The 21,091-nt window shown below is 42.3% G+C and overlaps 1 protein-coding gene and 1 pseudogene across 1 annotated transcript in view; both read right to left on the bottom strand.

The window, feature by feature from the left end:
* The window catches only part of KLF12 (KLF transcription factor 12), a 280,926-nt gene that overhangs the window by 243,516 nt on the left and 16,319 nt on the right, over positions 1–21,091 (bottom strand). The gene's annotated exons all lie outside the window — the stretch shown is intronic.
* The window catches only part of LOC146545717 (E3 ubiquitin-protein ligase TRAIP pseudogene), a 32,369-nt pseudogene extending 11,278 nt beyond the window's left edge, over positions 1–21,091 (bottom strand).

Below are 21,091 nucleotides of genomic sequence, written 5' to 3'. Positions count from 1 at the left end.
TAATACACCAGCCAAAAATCCTGGCTCGCATGACTCATTTGTCATCATTGCCAGAGACTAGGAACTCCACATCTGATGCTCTGTGCATAAATACAACCTACCCACAGTGGAAAACACACATCACATCAGGACAGAGTCAACCTTGACTGAGGTTTGTAACTTCCGCGCACTTCCTATCACTAAGGACAAAAGAAATACGTCCCTTTATTTTTACAAAACAAAAATGACTGCAAAAGCTTCCCTAGTCCCCAGCTATATTCCAAATGGGACTGCGAACGCAGCATATTCACATGGCATTCAGAGGATTAAGACATCATTTCAACAGAGCTCGACTATCATAGGCTATCATTTAAAAAAAACAAAAAAAGACACACTTGATTTCTGCAACAAAACCAAACCACAGGGAGGAGCAGCCCTTTAACCCAATGAAGCACAATGACAAGTACACTGAGCGCATCTACTCCGTGTCTCCTGAAAGCAGCCAAAATGGCACTTGCCTGTCCTCTTCCTCCATTCCCCTCAAACATCAATTCCATATTTGGAGGAAAAAAAAAATCTGGCGGCTTGGAATTACTCCATCTTTGATCATTCTCTACCTTGCAAACAACTGTGGCAGACGGAACCAGCATTTTTATTGTTACTTGGAGACGTCACAGTGGAATTTATGCCTCCTTTATACAGCGTCTCTCTCTCTCTCTGGTATTCAGATTTTTTACAGCCAGTTTTCAACACTCTTGCCTGCTATTCATAATGAAAGCCACAGTGGAATCTTTCAGGTTTGCCTGCAGTTGTGGTTACCCTGCTTCTCATAAACACGGCAACTTCCTGCCAAGGTTCCCACTGCTAAATCAGGTTGAAGCATGGCATCCTTCACAGCTGTGACCCCTGAATGCACTCATGCTGCAACTCTGTCTGTTTCTATTAACTACATGCAGCACTGAGAGAGCATTTCTGCTGCTGCATCCAGAACAGCCTCCTCTCCTCTCCGCCAGTTCTGAACCTGCCAACATACTCCTGCTGGTAGCAGAGCAGTAGCTATTGTTTCAGAAATAATATCATTTTCATTATTATTTTTCTTTGCAATAGGCAGTTTGTGGTACACCTTTAAATGCACTGTGGTGACAAGTATGTAATCCTCAAGGCAGGATCCCAGGATCAAACCATGCGTCAGTCGCTCCTCTAACCATGCAGACTCGAGCATGCAAAATAAAGCTCTTGATTAAGGAAGCGATAAAGGACAACCTGACTTTTCTTACATAGGTGAAAAAGGATGAATTAAAAAACAAGCAGAGAATCTATGCACTCTCTGGTGCTCCTGTGGAGGATACATTTATTGCACAGCAGGACATTAAATGTGTTTTCCTATATGCTGATAAATTATAAATGATGTGTGTCCTACTTCTTGTAGTACCACCATTCTGATAATCTCCTGCAGGACAGAGTCAGCTAATAGCAGCCCTGGCACTTCTGACCTTTACTTAGTCACAAAATTTCAATTTCCTTCTTTAAACAAAGAGTTTTGCCCACAGTTCCCTACAGTCATCATTTCTCTTACCCAAGGTGAGCAGGTCTGTTGGACACGTGCATCATAGCACCTTGACACCAAGCCACAAGCACACAAAACCAAGATGAGCTTCTTTGGAAGACAAATGGTGAGCTGACCCTCTAACACTTTTGGCTGAAACATTTCCAGCCCTTTCAACTCTCTCCGTGTACCAAAACCTCAGCAGCATTCAAACTGTGAAGCCGCCAATCACCAACAACTTCTGTTGCAGGGACAGAAAACGGGAAGGAAAAGAAAAAAAAAGCCACCCGTCTCCCCTGCTTGCTTTGTGCATGCCCACACCTCCAGCTGACCCAGAGCATCATGGCAGTGATTAAAACACAGCAGCTGCCCTTGCTCTCAAAGAGCCAAGCTGGCAGAACCAGCCAACTCCCAAGCAGAAAAGAACAGATGCATACTTTTTTTTTTGGTTCTCCTTCCACCGCTCAAGTCTGAATGCTCACTTTCATTCTGACCACAGGGGAGCGAAGGGGAAAATCTCCCTTTAAAATACAACCTGAAACATCCAGATACTCACCCACGCCTGGTGATTAGGAAGCCTTCATGAGCATCATCAGGTGCTGCACAACCTTCTCTCCCTGACAAGAATCAAGCAAGCCTAAAACTTATTACTGCAGAGACAACCTTCCAAACACAAGTGAAGCAATGAACTACAGAAACATACCCGGTGCTACTGCTGTACCTTGCTATACTGCTTCAGAGCAAAAATACTCCTGCTCAGAAAACCTGGGGACAATGCCCAAACTGAAAAGCCTCCATTTCACACTGCTGCTATTCTGGCCATGGGCCATCGCACAGGAAGCCTAAGAAGCAAACCAGCAAGAGGGATGTGAAGGGCTACAGGGCATGCTGAAATCCAACAGGACAGCAAGGAAAAGACAAAGAGTGGCAGTGCCCAGAGCTCTTCTGATGCACACAGAAGACCAAGGGGACAGAGACCAAGCCTGATAAGAAACACAAAACACTCCATTAGACAACAGCCATGTTGCTAAAATAAGCTTTCTTAATTGAGCTTAAACGCATACCAACATGCTCTTGTAAGAATGCCTGCATCCATAAGCCTTTCTCAGACATGGCCTCAGAACACTTGGGGAAATGTTACTATCAATTCTTTAGATCTCAATGTGAAAATTAGCACACAGCACCTGTACAACTGGACAAAGCCAGAGGAGAAACACTGCCAAGACTGCAACCTTACCCCAACCCCAGTTTGCACAGCTGATGTTTGGGGACTGCAGCGTGCCAGTTCTGCATGCTTGGCTGGAGAGCAGCGTGCTGGAATTGCAGCAATCAGGTGGCACAGTCCGTGTGCTTTCCTGCTGACACCTATTCAGGCCCATGACCACTCTACACCTTTGTGTGATTACATCACTAAGGACACGTAAGACATCAAACAAGGCCCAGATGTGCCCATGCTGCAAAAGAAAGCACCGCTGGCAGCAGTCATCTGTGCAAATACAAGAGATCTGCTAAGGCAAAAAGGTTTAGACTGCATTATGTCAGAACGTAAACTAACCATCTCACTACCATGCAGGTCACTTACAAAGTCATCTCCCCACTTCAGAAGCTTCAGTCCTGTTGCTAAAGCTGCTAGTTTTCAGAGCATATTTCTCATTTAAAGCCAAAATGACTAAAAGACTATCAGAAATATTCATTCTACTTTACAGTCAAAAAATACACATGGATGGTTTGAAGGGACAAAATCTATTTATGACGGCTCACCTAAAATCATCAGTACAACAGCCCAAATGTTTAGCACTGCTGTCACATAGACAAGACCACAGGGCACTTCTGCGTGGTCATTAGAGGAATATTTGCTATCCCCTGAATGGACAGCTGCTAGCAGCATCACAAAGCTGCTGTGCTCCTAGGTATCTCCTGAGCGTCTCTCCCTGCCACGATGCAGCAGCAAAGCCCGTAATTCTACTTCTGATTGTCTAAAGCTGCAAAGGACAAACCTTGAGAAGGAGAAAAATACATTAAAAGGTGGAATGCTGATGCACAGACTAAAAAAGTGCATCAGCTCCAAATACTTTCTGCGTGTGTTGGTTTGTCCTCTGTTCATTTTTAAGACTCATAGTTATTTAAGACCCAGGAAAGTTGGATTTACCCAGGGCACAATCAGCTCGAGATTGGGCCACTTTCCGTACCTGGTGCTACAGACTGGCGAGAGCCATACGTTAAGCCATTTGCAGATCTCAGATGTCTGAACAATGCTCTCAGTTGTATGACCTCATTTTTATGTGGCCTTATGAGGAACCAGAAGTTGGACTCGATGATCCTTGAGAGCAGCCTTGCAGAGAAGGACTTGGGGGTCCTGGTAGACAAGAAGTTGGATGTGAGCCAGCAGTGTGCGCTTGCAGTGCAGAAAGCCAACTGTGTTCTGGGATGCATTAGAAAAGGGATGGCCAGCAGGGAGAGTGAGGTGATTGTTCCCCTCTACTCAGCTCTTGTGAGGCCCCATCTGGAGTACTGTGACCAGGCCTCGGGCCCTCAGTACAGGAAGGACGTAGAGCTCTTACAGCAGGTCCAGAATAGGGCCACTAAGATAATCAGAGGGCTGGAGCACCTCTCCTGTAAGGAAAGATTGAGGGAACTGGGCTTGTTTAGCTTGGAGAAGAGCAAACTCCGGCGAGACCTCTTTGTGGCCTTCCAGTACTTGAAGGGAACATATAAATAGGAGGGAGAACAGCTGCGGATGGATAATGATAGGAAAAGGGGGAATGGTTTCAAAATGAGACAAGGGAGGTTTAGGTTAGATATTAGAAGGAAGTTTTTCACACAGAGGGTGGTGACACAGTGGAACAGGTTGCCCAAGGAGGTTGTGGATGCCCCATCCCTGGAGGCATTCAAGGCCAGGCTGGATGTGGCTCTGGGAGGCCTGGTCTAGCTGTTGGTGACTCTACACATAGCAGGGAAGTTGAAACTAGACGATCATTGTGGTCCTTTTCAACCCCAGCCATTCTACGATTCCGCGATCCTCAAGCATCCGTTCCGACTAGGGATATTCTGTGATTCAGACAAAAATAAACTCAACAAAGCTTATGTTTTGCCACGTGGAAAGGCGAACTTAGTAGGTGAATTACAAGAACAGGAATAGGAAGATCCTCAGACATAGAAAAAGCTGAGGGACTCAATGAGTGCTTTGCCTTGATCATCACGGGTGGCCAGGCTTCCCATCTCAACCAGGACCATGAGCCTCTAGATGAGGGTGTGGCAAGTGGTTTCTGTCCCACTGTAATTGTGGAACAAGTCCAAGTTCCCCTCACACATATAAGTGCATAGGGTGGATGATACCTATCCTAGGGTTCTGAAAGAGATGGCTGATGTGGTTGCCAAGACGTTCTCCATAACATCTGGAAAATCATGGCTGTCTGGTGAAGTCCCGGGTGACTGGAAAAAGGGAAATGTTACTCCCATTTTTAAGAAAGGGAGAAAAGAAGACCTGGGGAACTACAGGCTGGTGAGCCTCACCTCTATGCCTGAGAAGATCATGGAGCAGATCCTCCTAGAAACTATTTTAAGGCACATACAAGACAAAGAAGTAATTCAAGACAGTCAGCATGGCTTCACCAAGTCCAGATCGTCCCTGACCAGTCTGGTGGCATGCTGTGATGGAGTAATGGCTTCAGTGAACAGGGGAAGGGCGATGGATGTCTACCTGGACTTCTGCAAAGCCTTTTACATGGTCCCTCACCACATCCTTCTCTCTAAATTGGAGAGGTGTGGATTTGAAGGATGGACTGTTCGATGGATGAGGAATTGGCTGGCTGGACATAGCCAAAGGGTTGTGATCAAGGGTTCTATGTCAGGGTGAAGGCCGGTCCAGAGGAAGACCACTAAGATGATCAGAGGACTGGAGCACCTCTCCTTTGAAGAAAGGTTGAGGGAAATGCACTTGTTTAGCCTGGAAAAGAGAAGGCTTCAGGGAAACCTTATTGTGGCCTTCCAGTGTATATACAGGAGGGGGAAAGGTTGTTCACAAGGGTGACTGTGAGAGCAACTTTCTGCACAGCTTTTAACTGACTTCTATGATCACTTTCACAGATTTTCTTTTCTATGAATACACTAGGAATAGAGACTTTCTGCGAGTTTTATGCTAGACAACAAATTAATCCCAAGCTGGCAGCCCAAGCATACAGATGAATATTTCAGCAACAACTCATTCAATAGGGTATTTGCAGATGAGTGCTACCCACAGTCAAGGTGACCGCAGCCCAGAACACAACTGAAGAACTCAGAACCCTTTAGCCAGGCAGTCAGAGCAGCACTGTCACTGTAAAACTACATCACATAGTAACAGATACTAAAGGAAAGCACACAGGGGGACACCAGCAATTACATACCACATAGGCGCTGGGAACTGCACATCGAGGAGTCATTTCAGACTGGACACAATCACACACTATTGCAATAGCTCAGTGGTACAAACAGTGCCAGTGATGCAACTACAGCCAGACACTAGGGTTGGGCCACAAAGTACAGAGCTTCCAGATGAGAAAGGCAAGCAAAGCCCCCTTCAGGAAGGGTGGGGGGAAGCAGGAACAGAGAGCCTGCTGGAGACGCATCAACTTTTTGGCAAAGGAAATACATCAGTGTTGAAGTCCTCTTAGTAGGGAACAGCAGCAGCTGCAAAGCAGCACAGCTGCAAAGTCTGAAAGCACTCAGGAGAGGTTGGGGAGGGAGAAAAGAGGCAGGCCTACCCAACCTACAGACTACATACCATAATTCTCATGGGACTTCAGGAGCATGTGACACATATCTCACACCTTGGAGGAGATGGGAAAGACAACAACTCTATGGAGGCCTCACTTCTCCAGTGCTGGACACACCCCCATGCAAGTGGGAGCAGCAAAGCTGGCCTCAGCAGAACCTGCTGGCTTGCCTCTTTCTACAGCTGTGTGCTCTGACCACCCAAACCCCAGTGGCCAGCACAACTTTCTCCTGCACACATGGCTGCCTCAAAGGACTGGCATGTGCAGAATAAATACCAGCCCACTCGAATCAGAACAGTAGCCTACCTTCTCCTTGCTACCTGCAAGATGAATATTAGTGGAGACCAAGCACCATGAACAGAGGAAAATGAGAAAGAATTGGCATGCAAAATAGAGCATGAGCTGACAAGAGGTGCAATTTCCTTTGGAGCTGCCAGAGCTAAAATTCCATCAGAGAGGACAAGCCTGTGGGGAAGGACAACTCAAGTTTCAACCGTGGATGATGTTCCTCTAGATTAATCACTGTATTTGTCAAAATACTGTCCTCCATGCACAACAGCCAGTCCCTTTATATTATCTGCTTGTTAAGTAACCAGAGAAAGCAATACAAAGGAATGCCTAGAAAGGCTTTAAGACCCAAACCACCTAGGCCTCTTAATCAAGGCTACTAGTCCTCAAGGGCAGTAACAGCCAAGGCCCGTAAGTCAAACACCTCTGCATTTGTTCACACCAACCATTTCCTGTCCTTTCAGTTGGCCATGATCATCTGCAGGTTCACTTTCCCTTCACCTTCTCTTGGGTTTATCTATTTCTTAGAAACAGAGGTTCAGAGATTACAACACAGCCTTACGCAAGGGAAACTTTAGGATGCCACTAGGCTGAAACAACTCGGATGAAAACTTGTGATACTGAATGGAGGAAGGGATTGGCTCAGGCCTTCCTACACAGCCTCTGAAAAAAACCTGATTACATTTTTCATCTGAGTTTCATTATAAAAGTTTGCTGGTGCTCTGCCCAGAACATGTCTCCAGACCAACCCTACCAATGCAATCACAGTACTAGATTACCTTACCTGGTACTTCAGGGAAGCCTAAGCACAAAACTTATTAACACTTAATTGGTGCCCTAAAAATACTCAGTTGAGATTCTTTTTCCCCCCTAACCACAGAGAAAAGCAAGCTTTTAGAAGAACAGTGTTCTGCAATCTCCTCTTACTGCCTGCATACGGGAGGAGAAATCTACCCTTTCTGAATTGCTCTTGGGACTAAAGAGCAGATAGCTTTTCAGAGGGAGATGAGGAAAACAACTACTTAAAACTCCTTTCTCCAAGTCTGAATATATTTACAGGTGGGCAAAGGGTAAAAGCGAGGGAGTAAACTAGAAAGAAATACACTGGAAGGTATGGTAAAGTAACCTAGGGAAGAAAAAGAAAAAAAGTACGTATCTCCTTGAATAACTCCACTTAGTTCCACAACAGAAGGACAGGCAATGGGAATGACAGAAAAAGGTGACAAAATACAAACATTTACATATAGTCACATCCTTCAGTGACCAACTGACTGATAATCATCCCTTGCATATTACATAAATCAAATCTTCAGAAAATCTTTAACTTTTACGGTCTGTTGAAGAGATCGTAACCACCACAACTACAGCAGGTAGAATCTGTTATTTTATTTTTTAATTAAACACATATTAAGAGAAGAATAATGCAGGAAAAAGGTTACTCCAACTGCACATCTTGCGCTACAAACTGAGACTGGATTTCAACTCACCTAGCATGTTATCCATATGCTTGCTTTTGGTAATGGCCCAAGGTTTGCTCTGTAGTGAAGGAAGAAGCCAACCACAGCTATACAAAAATTTATCCTCTTTTCAGATTAGTTTCTGTGATGGGTGGGAGGAACTGCTCTACAGAAACATCACTGTTTTTCATTGTTGACAGAGGAAATCCAGGGAACTAGTCTAAACTAGACTTCTAACTACAGTGACTGAAATTAGGGTGGGAGTCATCTCCCCTAACAGGGTCTTCAATTTGTTTCCTTCCAGGTGCCAACTAGTTCTGTAGTCTAGTGCAAACATTACTTGCACAAAAATACTTTGGGCTTCAGTTCACTGGGGAACAAAGGGAAAGAAGTTAAGGAGGAACAGGGACCCATTCTTTAAGTCAACATTAAGTAAAAACCAAAGAGGTCTGATGTTTCCTTGCAAAGGTGCCAGGCACTTCATAACTTCTTTTCTGATGCTTATGAGCTGAGGAGTGCTGCTCTGGATCACCTGGCAATACCAACACATCTTACTGGTGACTTCACAGAAGTCACTTTCGGGGAATTTGCTCCAACTGACACTCATTGGCAGTCTGAAACCTTCCAAGAACATCTACTAAAGAAAACACACACACACACACACACACACACACACACACACACACACAAACAACATTAAGAGAATCATAAAGCTTAGTGGCGATGAGAGAGAGAAAAGTAGAAAAAGAAATCTACCACCTGGCTTGCAAAGTAGTTTCACTTCTCTGTGGTGTGGCAGGAACACTACTGATTAGAAATGGTAAGGAGGTTGGCACACAGCACTGAAACAGCTGCGACTTGCTGCAATACCTTTAAAAAATTGTTTGATTCATCTCCTCTGGCTGCTGTCCATTCTACTTTATCAATTTATTCAAAGTAAGCATTAAAAGCTCTTCAGTATCTCATAATTCTCACTACTGCTGAGCAGAAACAATTGCCAAGTGATATATCTGTCCCACAGTGTCTGTTCATCACTGAGTGTGGAGGTTTCCAAAAGTTCAAAGTAGAACTTCTCCAAGTTTCCAATTCCCACATCCATATGACAGCTGAACTGCACAGAATTATTTTAGGTGAGAAATCAGACACAATATGCCCAGAACAAGTACCAAGTCCTGCACAGGATTCCTTGAGGAAATTCTGTGTTGTTTTCTCTGAAAACAGCACACAACGAACTTCTTTTCACTTCAGACACTCTGGTGCTTAGCTACAGCTGCTGTTGAAGACAGAGGGGAACAAAGCAGCCGTGCCTGGAGAAGCCTCAGTCTACTAAGGAGCTGGGAGCACCAAGTGCCAGCCCTACCTGGCCTCAAAGGAAATCAGCAAAGTGCACACAGTGCTCTGGCTATGGAGCAAAGCCCTAGGCAGCCAGTCCTGACTGCAGATACATATGCAATCATATGAGGCGAGGGGGAGGGAACAAGCATTTAATCTCTCTGACAGTGTTTTCAGTCAAAGACATGAAAAATAGTTTTCTTCAAGTCCCATTTCTTGTTCAGCTCTGCTGTTACAACACAAGTTAAGCTCTATGCCAGTAGCTAGTGTCACTTGATAGCCTACTAAACCTTTGTTAAGCAAGAGGATTTGCATGCTATTATCAACAAAACCATAAATGTCCCAGGCTACTGCAAAACCACCTCAGCCATGATTAAACTGTGACCACCGCCTTTTCCCCTTTTCCAGTGTTAGTCGATACAGCAGCATACCTCCCCACCCCTAGCCAGTTGGTAACACAGGCCCAGCCTGCCCCATCTGCAGCCTGCATGGGCACATGCTCTGGAGCCCACAAAGCCCTCACTCCATAGCATGGCTTCATCCTGCTCCCTGAGGGCCTGCAGAGGCCCTGCTCTGTCCTTCAGTCACACCATACCAGTGCCCTGCCCCAGTACCCATCCGTCCGCTTCTAGCCCTTGCAACAAATGACCCCTCTTCACCCATCCCACAGAACTTCACAGATTTTTCTACTTCTAACAGTGTCTTGGTTGACATGTTATGTATTTTTAAATAGAACTCCTGACAAGGAGGGGCTCAATATCTACAAAGTCACAGCAGAGACACACAGAGTCAAAAAAATGAAAACCTCACCACATAATACAGGGAAAGCTACTCCCTTGTAAAACAAAACATCTGTGCAAAGGCAATAGATTGGTATGCCCATATGTACCCTTGGGCTGGATATCAACACACAAGATAAAACAGGAGGAAAGAAAGGCTATAATGAATCATAATAAACAAACTGTGAGGGGAAACAAAACTGGGAAGTCTTTTAAAATTGTTTACGAGCTAAGGGAAGCTTAACTTGATGCACCTCAGGTAGCAGAGCAGAGACACTGTGATCCAAGGAGATGCTTCCTGTGTGAAATGCAGAATCAGGAGTAAGTCAAAAAGAGCAAAGACCCCTGAGAATGGCAACTATCACTGCTGCATTTTTACTGTGCAAGCAACAATCGCTCTGAAATCATGTAAACACACAGGGTACAGCACAGGGACAGTCAAATGGCAGATGAGTGGAATGCACAGAAAATACTGTATTTATATGTACACAATGCTATAGTACATATTTCAGTCACTCCAGCAATGAAAGGGATTTGTCCACCTTTAAATTTCCCTATCACTGATCCTAATTCGCTGAGACCAGCTGTTTTTCCTCTAGTTTTCTTTGACTTGCTTTTACTTTTGTGGGCTTTTCCTTATGGTTTGAGGTCTGTTTGTTATTTTTTTTGTTGGGTTTTGTGTTGGTTGTTTTTTGGTTTTTTTTTTGGTCTGTTTTGTCCTTCATTGTTCTCCTTTGTGTTCCCTTGTTAGCCTACTTGCGTCCCTCCACTGCCAGCTTTTTTAATCCTAGACCCTCAGGAGTTCATTTGTGGATCCCTTACTAGAAGGGAATCCTAACCTCTGACCAAGGCTTATAAGCACTGCAAACAAAACAATGAAATTATCACAAATGTGATAAACTTATGGACAATAATCTCCAGCAGAACAAGAAAAACACAGCTCCACTTGGCAATGATGCAGAACCCCTGATTAACATAATTGAAGAGCTTTTGTGCTCTCCTAGCAGATTAAACAATTCAGAGTTACCAAGTCTTTGGACAGACCCAAATGAAGAGATCAACTTCTCCTCAAAGAGACCACCCACATGCTCTCTTTCTGCTATTCTCCGTGCCCTTCTGGTCAGGCTCTACTGTTAGTGAAACTGAAGTGTGCTAGAAGTACTGAACAGCATTCATTTGGATTCTGATTACAGCTGATACGTTACAGATTCTGATTACCAAGGCAGAAAAAAAAATAGTGTTGTACTTCATTTTTCTAATTCCAGCTTACATGTGTGCCAATGCACTAAACAGACATACTGTAAATGTTCATGAATTTTGTGTCTGAAAAGAAAGAACTGAACTGTCCTCCCTCACTTCAATCTAGCAGAATCACAGAAAGCATATACTTCCCTGAAGTCAACCTCCATGAGACCTGAACCCATTGTCACTGTCATGCTACCATTTGCTGCAGTTAAATCTTCAGTCCCATAAGGACTCTTGTATGGTACACTGAAGAACCAGAATCTAGCTAACTATTGCTGTTGTTTTCAACTGTTAGAAACTATGACTGAGGCAAAGTTCGCGTCACTTCAAAAGTGTTATGACATGAGGTACATCTCATACCACTCACAATTTGAATAGACAGCAACGAAGGGAGCAGTTTTTGGAAAAGGAAAACTACCAGCTTACCAGGATTGACATTAAACCAAATTTTATGCCTGTGAGCGGGGGGGGAGGGGAGAAACAGAAAAAAAAAGAAAAACCCCAAGATGTGGCTGGAGACAATTGTTGTTACAGAATAACTTTCATGCACAGTAATCTGTACAGGATGTCCCCTGCAACTATCATAATTTTTATTAAGAATATATGCTCATAATTTCTCAATGTCTCAATATGAGGACTAGTACAAATAGCTGAGCAGTTTCAAAAGCAGACATTCTCAGTACCCAACTTCAAGCCCTGTGGGTAAATTTTTGGACTAATTTTGCTGTTTCAGCAGATGAGCAGAAAGAACCCTACATCTCTAGATCACACTTCGATTGTCTCAAACCAGTTTAATGCAACCTCCAGCTTTTGGCACCTTTATGAGAACACTGCTCTCCCCCAACTACTGTCATCATTTGAGTCCAAGAAGATTTAATGCTGAGAGAAGTTTCCCAGAATCACAAATACTGTATGAGAAATGGAAACGTAAAGCCCTCAGTCTGCACTCCCATAGTCATCTTAATCTTCCTCTGCACCTTACTGCACTGTTAACTGGCATCTCCTGACGGGAAACGAGGGTTAGAAAAGAAGTCAGTCCTTGTTAAGTGCATTTGGAGAAGGCTGTTGACCAGTTACCCAGTTACATTTCAAAATCCAAACGAGAAAGGACAGTGTAAGAATGACTCCAAAGAAAAGGGAGAAAGAAATACTACACTTGGACACTAATTAGCAAAGAACTGACAACAAAACAGAAGGGACTTCTAAGATGTAGAAGAAATGCAAGTGTAAGCTCGAATTCACAGTTTCTTCTAAGTATTATACTCACATAAGATAGAACAACAGTGGAGTTCCTTTATTTTCCCAGTTTTGCAATTTTTTTTTTTTTTTTTATGATTGAAGTTACCTATTTCCTCCTACTGTGAAATGAAAGTAGACAGAGTCTATATTTCATTACTTTAATAACATTTTTTTTAATGACAACACAGTTACACATGAGTGGAGGTGCTGTGCATTTATTACTGTTGAAACCACCTCACAACTTGACTCAGACAACACCTTAGTTCAGATTTTTAGAGTACGTCAAAGGGAGTAAAAAGAATACTTATTTAAAAAGAAAACAAACTTGAAGCCTGGTCACAATGACAAACTATAAAAATCAGGAATTTGTAAGTGTACAGTCACGTATGCTGTAGGTAACTTAGTACCAAGACTTCAAAGCTCTGAAAAAGACCTTTGCTTCAGGTATCTAAGAAAAGAATTACGCAGACAAGCCCATCCACACCCCCAAAGTGTCTGCCAACTATAGAATTTTTCACTATTACAAATCCAAACAGTACAATGAAACCTTGAAGCAATAATTTTACTTTGTCTGCAGTGACATTCAGGACACAGTTGACTGGAAAGAATATACCACCCACACCAAATCTGCTAGCTACAGAAGTGGATACCCACTAGTTCTGAAAGTGAAACTTCACCATGCCGCTTCACCCTGTTGCTTTTCAAGAGAAGGACTAAAAGAAATCTACGAGGGGCTGTTTTAGATTTTAGCATGCAGTGGTTTATCTCCTTTAGTAGATACTGTTCAGCAAGAGTTTTCACTTTACACTTCCAGTAAATCCAAAATTAACGCACTTTATTGCTTCCATACCCTGAGTTACTGTCTGCCTTTAGAGCACTTCCACATCAGCACCTGCATTGTTCTGTTCTAGGCTCTTTATTAACCCTTTTTTTTTTTATTATTATTCTTTAGTATTTGTTATTCTTCTGAATAACCTACTGGAAAGTGGGAAACGAACCAGCTCTCAGATTGAGAAGGAACAAAACAGTCAGCTATGGCCACTCTATCTCCTGTTAGACAACATGTGACTTTCAGTCCTCCTTCGGTTCCTGCTGCTCACCTCCTTCCTGCTTCTCTCTTTCCAAGGACTTGCTTGACCCCCAACTCTTCCCCATTAGTTGGATGACTGATTAAATTCAACAATAACTTTAAGTAAGAAGCAGATATCGCTGTTCCCTCCTCTCTGCTTCTACATCTGTCTCATCCTACAGATGCTTATAACACAAATGCTTATAACAATGCAATTAAGATCAGACTCTGAAGTCTTGTCCCCATTATTTATCAAGGTGGGAAAAAAAAGAAAAAAGAAAAAACACCAAAGAACAACTGCAAGTAAGTTACAAACATCATGGAGTATAACTGCCTCCACAAGCCTAGAGTGGTAGCAGATTTTACATACACAGAAGGTCACTGTTCTTGGAAGCAAGGACTACTGAAGTCTTGCTCATTTTTATATGGTCACTCCAATTGAACTCTTCCTATTTGCAAATTGCAAATTTGCATATACATGTTGCAACTGATTTTCTTGATGTTAATACTCAATCACATGTTTTACAATATTTCATGTGTTTAACTTTTTAGTTCAGAAAAACCGGCCAAACAGGAAGAGAATGCCTGCTAGTAATTTAACCCTTCCACGAGACTCCATTTGCCACATTAATCTTCCCCTCTTTAACCCCACATCTCCCATTCTCCTAGTAACTGCACCATTTACTTGTGCCCAGTCTATTATATTGCTGCTCAGTTAATTTATTTTCAAGCTGCATTGAGTACGCATTTGAATCCAGATCAAGCAAGACTGACAGAATCCTAAGAGATTTTCCAGCAGTTCCCTGAAAGACTCTGAACACCTTCCTAATTCCACTCTCACCCTCCAGAGGACATACCTGACATCTGTACTTGGGATCTTACCTCATAGGACAGCCTGCACCAATGCTGACCTGATGAACACACATTGGAAGTTATGAAAAAGTCAATTCAAAGTCAAAGGATAAAACATCTCCAACTTATCTGTATCTCTCGTTTCAGCATCATGTCATGGAGCTGAAAAAAAGTCTCTGCTACTTCTGCTAAAGAAAAAAACTCCTATGATCACACTAGACTGCTGGTACTCACCCACAGAGAAGTCAAGTACTCTGACTTGAAAGCTCTAACACCATGCAGCTCTCAAGCCTGGACACAGAAGCATTTTACAGTTGGGGGTTCAAAGAACTGCAGGCTGAAGGCGGGCAAGAAAGAGGGGCTTACTTTCTACTAAAACTGATATTTCTGCGTATCTGTGACTAATGTCGTCCCTGACTTCTTTCATCACCTTACTTCCAAAAGTCACAACAACCTGAAGAAAAAGCCAACATATCTGAGGACTAACATTGATGCTGTTTCTCTAAAGCCATGGCAAACCTGCAAGACTCTACAAGACTTCAGTACTACTCATGAAATAGCTAAGTATCACCTTACTATTTTGGAAATCTGTCTATATTTGATAGAAACAACAAGAAATCTGGAGCTGCCAGCAGGAGTAGGGGGGTGATCATCCTTATGTACTCAGCTCTGGTGAGGCCACACCTCAAGTGTCGTGTGCAGTTTTGGACCACTCACTACAAGAAAGACATCAAGGCCATGGAAAATGTCCAAAGAAGGGCAACAAAGCTGTGAGTGGTCTGGAGCACAGGTCTTAGGCGGAGTAACTGAGGGAGCTGGGATTGTTTAGTCTGGAGAAGAGAAGGCTCAGGGGAGATCTTACCACTCTAAACTTCCTGAAGTGAGGTAGTGGTAAGCTGGGGTCAGTCTCTTCTGCATAACTGGCAATAAGACTAGAGGGAATGGCTTCAGGTTGCACCAGGGAGGTTCAGTCTGGATACTGGGAAAGATTTCTTCCCCAGACGACTGGTCAGGCATTGGAACAGGCTGCCTAAGGAGGTGGTTGAGTCACCATCCCTGGAGGTGTTTAAGACATGTTTAGATGTTGTACTAAGGGACACTGTTTATTGGAGAAATATTGGTGGCACGTGAATGGTTGGAATGGATGATGTCATAGGTCTTTTCCAAACTTGGTGACTATATGATTTTATGAACATCAATATTCTGACACGAAAATACTGAACATCGGAAGCTCTCCTGATGTTTCTACAGGACTGAGTTCCTGCAACCATCCATTTATTAGTGACACCCTAGAAAAACAAAGTTGTTTAGCCCTATTGTGCTTTTCCAGTATTCTTTTTTCATGATCACTGCCTTAGGGGCAGCGTATTGTAGTTACATGCTACTATTCTAATGAGTAAGCAATGTTCAGAAGACAAGCATCCTGATAAAAGGATTATTCTGGATTCTTTTAAGAGTATCACACCACTATCTCTTACATTTCCATCTTTTGTTTTAATACTGCGATAACTCTCCATCTACATTCACTGCATTCCTTTTAAGTTTAAATAAAGTGCAGTAAATTCTGTTTGGCTTTCATCTGGAGGCACTTAGTTTACAACTGGTCCTTCAATATGAAATTCCGTTTGTACTGGCACAATGGATTCTCATAAAAACAATTATAAATTTAGCAGAACTCTATTATGCTACAACTCCTTGTTTCTATCTTGACTGACTATGCAGTAGTCCATGCAGTTTATTTGGTTACATGAAGAACCACTGTTCATTTCACAAAATTTATCTTTTTCTGTTAGTATCTACTTGGCATCCTAAAATGACATCCACTTTTTTTGGATCCACATTCACGATTGCCAACAAATTACACGATATACCTGCTGTTCTGCCTTCAGCCACACAGAATTTTACCTTCTCCAAGCCCACAAATAATGAAAGCGGACAAGCAAGCAAAAAAGTACAAAAAAAAAAAAAAAAAAAAAAAAACAAACAACCTGAGATTCCTCAAGCAAACAAGCACTTTCTCACTCTTCCTTCTGTAAAGGAAAATACCAACAAATCTTTTCCTGATTTACTGACCTTCCTATGGGTTAACATCTCTGTACACTATTTACCAACAGGAGATCCCTGATTCCCTCCTCTTATTAATTAATCTTTCTGCCATTTCACAGTCTCTGCCACAGTCAGTCGCAGCCTTTACACATGGCAAGAGCAGACTGCCTTCATCGGGTAGAACTAGTCACAATACAACTGAAAACAAAAACAATACAGTTGAATCCTTCCTTATAACTGACAAACTTCCTCACAGCCTTCAGGATGTTACGCCTTATTTACAGAAGCAATAAAGCAGCCCTTCTCCTCAGTTAAACTGATGTGGTGAGCAAAGCAATGATACTTATCTATGCATAGATGGCTTTTGTGGTCTCCTATCTGTTCTTACTCTTAAATCCCACAAAATATATATGATCCATGCATATAGTTGTCTCTCATCTGTGACACATCAACCTACAGATTTTAGTTGTTCTTGCTTGTCAAGCCACCAGTACCTCTAGATGTTTAAGAGCCACTTCTTCAAGCACTGTTCAACTTCCCACCTTCATCTTACCACTTCCAGTATGAAATGCTCCTGCAGCCACAGATGTAGGTAGACCTAGATTCATCCTGCCTTAATTAAGGAAATCATGCAAGGCTACCTTAACTCACTCACTACAGTATCTTTATAATTACCACGCAAGGAAAAATAAAATACTCCTTATAAGTTGGATGCAAAATATTGTTATATTTTTATTATATAACTTATTGTTATAAGTTATAGGGGAAAAATTTAAATGCTTGGGACACACTGGCTCTTATGCAGGTTTCAAAGAGAAGCACGGGCCTGCATGCACATATTCTTCCAACAATTTGTTCATAATAACACATCATATCTCCTTACAAACTGTGCCTTGCCACACTTTCATGATCATGACTATGAAACAACCAGCACTACAGTGAACAGGCAAACAGGGTGGATGGGCATTTTCCTAGAGAAACCAAAGATCTAACTTCTGCTCTGCAGGCATTTCTCTCAATAAAAAGGCAGGGGACATAAGGTCATCACATTCCTTATTTCGGGAAGAGCCTGAGGTACCTATCCATTGGCAGCAGTGGTGGCCACTAAACACCTCTTCCACTCTCACACAGTCACAACAGTTTCAGGGGGTCAACAGGCAACTGGACTGGGAAAACAGCTGAAGTAGAGCATAAATCAGCACAATCCAAAAAGTTAGACGGTTCATCATGCAGAATCACTGACAGCAGACCGAGGACAAGCGATGACTACAGCCAACAGAGGAGGAACAGGTACTCTGTGAGATGGACGTCAATAGAGTCTGCAAAAGCCACCACTGACATTAAGAGAAGCAGATATAAAACCATAGTCAGAAATACAATGGTTTGACCAACAGAACCAGGGTTACTTCCACATTAATAAACACACAGAGGTAATCACTGTCCACTCTACATACAGCTCAGCTCTCCTAAAATATACACAAGACTCTGCTGTATAGTTTTTCTCCCCTAAGATGCTTCTTCTCTAAAGATGAATACAGTATCAGCTCCAGGATGCTCCATATAGTACACATCATGCTCCATGGATTAAGGCTACTTTTATTCTGAAAATACTAACAAGTCCAGCAAGACAAAACTACAATCAGTAGCCTTTAAAAGTAAATATGCGTAAGTATCCCTATACAATAAGAATAAGCTACCCAGTAAATGCAATTCACCTACCTGATACCCCGTCCCTGGAGGTGTTCAAGACCAGGTTCAATGGAGCCCTAGGCATCCTGGTCTAGTATTAATATGAAGGTTGGTGGCCATGCCTGTGGCTGGGAGGTTGGAGCTTGATGATCCTTGAAGCCCCTTCCAACCCAAGCCATTCTACGATTTCTCACATACTATCCTGCATAAACATAACCAAGAACATAAAAACCACCCTCCAAGGTGCTTGGAAACATTCAAGAAGTGTGAGAAGAAAAAATCCCAAGTTGCAGTTCACCAGCTGTGCACAAGTCACTAGTGACCTAGTTTTCACAAACATGTATGATAACTTCAGCAGGAGATGAGTTCTTTAACACAGGTGCAAACAGAGCCAAAGATCCCAGTTCAGCACTTCTTATTCAACTTACTCAAATCTCTCAAAGATTCTCTACAGTCCTGCATCCAGAATTAGCTATTACATTAATGAACATAGAAATCCAGAATTATAATTTTCATGCACACGCAGTAACTTTCAGTATGGTCAACACTCTTCAGAGATATTAATTTAAAAGCCTGAACCAACAATTCAGGATTTTCTCTAAGCTGTAGCTTTCTCAAATCGATATTTGTAAATCATGTTTCATGTTTCCAAGGAAACCAAGTAGGCAGTACCTCTTGCAAACAGCTCCTTCAATATACTTTTCACGGTTACACGGCTCACTGAAGTTTTTCCTGGTGTCACAAAAGAAAGAAGTTATACTTTTCCTTATACCTTCCAGAAAAAAAAAAAAAGCTTGCAGAAGCAACCAAAGCAACTTCCATGATAGGAACATATAGAAATCCCTGTTGACTTCCCAATGTGAAGAATACATATAACCCTAGTATTTCTTTGCTTTTCTGTAGTAATTTTCCCAGTGATCTTAAAATGTTCAGGGTAAATAGCAGTACATTCATTTTACATATGTAAAAGTGAAGCACTTCTTAAATGACTTTGAAATTATCAGTCAGTACACCACCTACAGAAGTCTTAACATGTCACCACCACCCCAGAAATGTATTATGCATCTCATAATAAAGGTTCAAATGTTAATGAAGAAGAAGATCAAATCTAAAACAACACATCGTAATATAATTTCTTTGTTTGTCAAGTAAGAAAAATAATAAAAGAGAACTGTTTAAATCAGCTTAAGGAACGATCAGCTTAATGGATCCTGTGAACAAAATAAAACACCAGAGCCACATGATGTACTCGAAGTCATTCTGTGGATGAGAACTTTGGAAAAGGGAAGGTTATCAGCAAAGTAACAACAAAATCATCTATCTGGAGAGGAAGAAAAAGTAATCTATAAAAAAAATTAATAAACCTATGAATTTCACTTTGATTCACATGAAGATTTCAAACTTTAAAAATAAACAAATGAAATGCCTGCATCAGTATTTCTGTGCTCTTGCAAACTTTTCCAAAGTTGTATAAAATTTCAGTTTCCTAAAAAACTGGTGATGGTGTCTCTACAGTTACGTTCCTGAAGAATATTATTTGCCCAAACATCCTTCTTGAGAAATAGAGAGTTTTACCAAAAAAATCCAGTCTAAAAAACAATATACATCATGCTTCCTCATCTGTCCACATCTACCTGCAAGACACTCCCATAGAACTGCTTAGCGTTGAAAATACATAATCAAAATTCATTAGGACACTGCAACTGATTCAGTCAGAAAAAAGCTACACATCTGGTAACAAAATGTATTCTGATGGCTGAGAGAAACATGAGCCCTTCAAGAAAGGACCACAACCTCCTCCTGCCAGAACAGACACCAAACCAAATCCATGGAGCAAGACAGTAAGAAAGATTTATTGTTATCCACACAAATCTGCAACCTGCAGGAATCCAGATTTGAGAATACCACACAAAATCACCCTGCATGTTCTCAACAAGTGTAGAAGTAGCTGCAGAACTGTTCATACAGCACCAAAAAATTGAACCCATTAAAAAAAGAATCACTTTATATAATGTACCAGGCACTACGTTAGCTATACAAACTTTCTTGGCAAGCAGTGAAAGCCAATTCCTGTTTAAAAAAAGGTCTCAAAAATTGTCTGTAGTATGACAAACACCATTCTACAGCTGATGATTGATTGAGATGTTACTAATGGAAAAGATCTTCAATGGGTAACATCATGCTGTCTGTGCTGCTTTAAAACTATATTCAGCATCCAATAGCTTTTAAAAGATCTTCAATCACTGTTCAGCAACGGTGGGTTATCTTTATGCCACTTCAAAACAAACACACATGCACGTGTTAGTTTACTTTTCTTGGGACTACTTGTGTCCTTCCCCCATCCTAAGCCCCACAACTTGATTTCAGTTTCTCTCCCCTGCAACCTGCCTTCGCTCCACTTCACTTCTTCACTTCTTTACAGAGAGAGTGGTGAGGTGCTGGAACAGGCTGCCCAGAGAGGTCATGGATGCCCCATCCCTAGAGGTGTTCACGGCCAGGTTGGATGGGGCACTGGGCAGCATGGTCTAGTATTAAATAGGGAGGCTGGTGGCCCTGCATGTGGCAGGGGGGTTGGAGACTCATGATCCTTGAGGTCCCTTCCAACCCTGGCCATTCTGTGATTCAATCACACAAATGGGAAATAGATGAGAAACAGCAGAAATGCTCTCAAAATATACTGGAGCCATTTCTCAACACAACAAAACACCATGAAAAGACATACGAAAGGCAGCCCCTGTCCAGTGTGCAAGAACAGGAAAAGGCTCAAGGGAAACTCCTAGACCACAACCCAAGTCATTGTCACCTTGACCCTGACG

Source organism: Meleagris gallopavo, chromosome 1 (genome assembly GCF_905368555.1).
Source record: "Meleagris gallopavo chromosome 1, MGAL_WU_HG_1.1, whole genome shotgun sequence".
In the NCBI taxonomy this organism is placed as follows: domain Eukaryota; kingdom Metazoa; phylum Chordata; class Aves; order Galliformes; family Phasianidae; genus Meleagris; species Meleagris gallopavo.
The sequence above is the reverse complement of the archived record's forward strand: the minus strand, read 5'-3'. Positions and strand labels throughout refer to the sequence as shown.